Here is a 3510-nt window from a genome sequence, read left to right on the forward strand (position 1 = left end):
CTTAGGCAGTCACAGACACTTGGGTCAGGTCGGTCAAGTCAGTTTCTCTCCCATTTGTTAACATATCAAACCCAGAAATTGCAGTTTTAAAACAGGCATACCAATATCAAGGTACCCAAGAGCACTGATTGCTGAATCATAGAGGATGCACATCCAAGTTGTCTTAAGTATAGACAGTATTTATGTGCACAAAATACCACCACACTAAATATTTGCATGTATAATAAGTGTAAACCCTCTCAGGGCTCAGAATAATAATCTTTACTTCTTCATTGTATCCTAAAACTGTTTCTTCCCTAAACCAATACACAGAACAGAAAAAATAGCACCAATTTTCGGCCGGTCAAAAGAGTCTGAAAGATGGCTAGTATTGTCTGGAGACATATTTGTTTCCAGAGACAGGAGAGAGGTTGACTCAAGGAGGAAGGAGGCAAAGGGGAGGCTCTTGTTATGAGGAGGAAGTTTACAGTTCCAGGGTGAGAAGATGAAACTTCTTTTTGGAAAATCAAGCTGCTGAGTGGTAACAAACAACACAAAGTCAAGGTTTATGAGTTCAAGGACCTGAAATGGACTCTGACTCATATAAGAAGAAAAGAAATCCATAGGAAGTATGTTGAGAGATCACAAAATGGCCAGGAAACCTGGAGAACCAGGCTCTCACAAGGGGCAAGGACAGAATCAGGTGAGGTTAGAACTGGGATGGGTGGAGATGTGTGTTCTTCCCATTTCCTCCAGCCTGCACATCCGTCCCTGACCTGCAAGCAGAGAACGGGCGATGAAGGGGGGCCGAGCTACAGCAGAGCAAACCGCAAGCACAATCACGGGAGCCTTTGTCTTGATTCTGTTTACAGAAAATCTAGAAGGAGCAAGCTAATTCAAGGTGAAATAAAGAAGGGTAAGGGTTTGTCAAAAGATTCTGAGGATAGTGACAACACTATTTATGATTTCACAGCTGATAACGTTATTCATCCAGTCGTTTCTAAACCCAGGCACATCTGACAACAAGAGAATGAAGTAGCATGCTTTCATGGCTCCCATTTCACAGCAGAAAGAAGGGAAGCACAAGAAATTTTCTTTGTGTGTCTAAGGCCACATAAGGACAGAACTATTTTTACAACCCAGCATTTGTGCACAGATAGTTGGGTCTCTCTTCTCAAAAGTGGGTGTATCAAGATTTCTCAGCTGTAGGGATGGGAAGAAGACCAAGAAGAGGAGAGAAGGCAAGAGAGGGAGGAGGGGAGGGTAGAAGCACGAATTCTTTTACTCTCTGCTTCCTCCCCTCTCCTGCCTCCTTTATTCTTGCCTGCACCAGCCCTTTCCCTCCTTCCCCACACTGCTACTGGGATGAAGCAATGTTCAGCTCTAAGGATTCCTGCTCAAGCCTCCAGGGAGGTCTCAATGCCCTCCTCCCAAACCCACCATCCCAGCTTGGTTTCCACCCTTTCCTGCTCCCAGGTGGACCTTACAGAACTCCCAGGTGGCTGGGATGCGGGAGCTCCACCCAGCTGGCGCTACTCTGGGAGCCTTTCCGTTGCCCACTGACTGGATGCTGCGGAATTAAAAAACTGGGATAAAGGCTTTTTAAAAAGAACTGTTCACTTCGAAAACTTTTCTATATTTCCATTCTCAACGGTCTTCATGGAACAAGGGCTAAAGACGACAATGTATTCATCCAATTCCTAGAGCATCCCAATGAGTGCCCAACAGCGTGCGACACAGGGCGACCACCCCCGCGACCTCTGTGCTTAGTCGCTAAGTCCTGTCCGACTCTTTGCCATGGACTTAGCCCACCAGGCTCGTCGTCCATGGGGATTCTCCAGGCAAGAATACTGGAGTGGGTTGCATGCCCTCCTCCGGGGATAGTCCCAAACCAGGGATTGAACCCGGGTGTCCTGCATTGCAGGCGGATTCTTACCGTCTGAGCCCCAGGGAAGCCCACTCTGGTGGAAACCGCCTGGTGGACACAGGAAACCGAAGCACAACCTCGGCCCCGGAGGCCTTTGCCAGGGTGGGCAAACTCTGATTCATTGGGTGTAGGCGAGGAAGCGGGAAGAGCCATCATGGGAGCCCACCGTGTGTTCAGCTGTCCTTGGATCCATTTCCGTTCAGGCCCGCAGGATAGGAGCCCTGGCTCCTCGTATCTCTGGGGGCTCTGGCATCTGATGTCGGCAGAGGGCACGGAAATGGCACCGTTTCCCGGGGGCAGGGGTCTTATCCTAGGAAGAAGTGTCAACTCCAAAGACTCCAGGAAAGGCCGGTACTGCTGTCTCCGTAGCGCAATCGGTTAGCGCGTTTGGCTGTTAACCGTAAAGGTTGGTGGTTCTGAGCCCACCCAGGGTCGGTGGGGTGAGGTTTTAGAGAACACCAAAGAGACTCCCTTTTGCCAGGAGAACACCGGGAAGTGCAGCGGCGAGTCGGCCTGCAGAGAAAGAGCCCAGGAGTCAGGTACAAAGGAGCAGCGGGGAGGGCGGGTCCCGGGGGATTGGAAGCGGCGATCATTCCTGAGACCCCAGAGTGCTGACCGCCTGCGCCATGAACAGGGCCACCGAGGCGCGGGTCCGCAGCGCGGGAGGGGCGGCGTCCACACCGCTGGGCTGCGGGGTCTCCTGGCCTCGGACGCACCCACTGTCCCCGCCTCCTGCGGCTTCCGGGAGCTGGGCAGTCGGCGGGGGCGACACCTGAGCTCGGGGGCGGAGCTAAGGGTCTGAGGACTCTGCGTTGGGTGCGGGACCCCGAATGCAGCCTGTGGGGGCCCCAGTGTCCTCACTTGAGGGGAGATGAGGAACTCTAAAGCAGGGCCCTCACGAACCGCTGTCTCCGCGTCTGAGCGAGCTTGGGGCTTCAAGGTTCCTGTTTGAGTGTTAAATTTGGTGTTCTGGATGCTGGTGGCAGCATTCGGGATTTCATGGATACAGTGTTAAGTACTGGAGATTGTCCCGTTTCCGTAGTGTAGTGGTTATCACGTTCGCCTCACACGCGAAAGGTCCCCGGTTCGAAACCGGGCGGAAACAGGTTGCTCTCCCCCACCCCACCGCGGACATTTGCGTTCGCATTGGCAAAGGCGACAGGCACGGGGTGAGGCACGCACTCAGCTGTAGGCGCTGAGGTATTTCTTTTCCTGCTCTCTGACGACTCATCTTTCTCCTGAAGAAGCGAAATAACCTTTTGTCTACAACTCCTTGGTGGTCTAGTGGCTAGGGTTCAGTGCCCTCATCGCCATGGCCCAAGTTCGATTCCTGCTCAGGGAAGACTTTCTTTCAGTGTCTGCGCTCAAGTCACTCTTCCTGTCCCCATCGGAACTCTATTTTGCACCTGGCGGAGAGCAGTAGGGTAAGGGAAGGCAGGAGAACTGCTCTGCCACGTGGCTCGCAGTCTCGGTTTTATGGTGATGGGATTAGTTTCCGGGTTGTCTTTAGCCAATCATAATGATTCAGAGTCCTTCCTGGTGGTGCATGGCTTGTTCAGCCAAGATGGATGCTAGAGAGAAGGATTCTGGGAGGTGGTCGGACC

The 3510-nt window shown here is 52.3% G+C and overlaps 1 non-coding gene across 1 annotated transcript; it reads left to right on the top strand.

The window, feature by feature from the left end:
• The first annotated feature begins 2938 nt into the window (after nt 1–2938).
• Nucleotides 2939–3011, top strand: TRNAV-CAC (transfer RNA valine (anticodon CAC)). Its single transcript has one exon. It is a non-coding gene; the product is annotated as a tRNA-Val (tRNA).
• The last annotated feature ends 499 nt before the right edge of the window (nt 3012–3510 follow it).

This window comes from Odocoileus virginianus, unplaced genomic scaffold (assembly GCF_023699985.2).
Source record: "Odocoileus virginianus isolate 20LAN1187 ecotype Illinois unplaced genomic scaffold, Ovbor_1.2 Unplaced_Contig_78, whole genome shotgun sequence".
Taxonomy (NCBI): domain Eukaryota; kingdom Metazoa; phylum Chordata; class Mammalia; order Artiodactyla; family Cervidae; genus Odocoileus; species Odocoileus virginianus.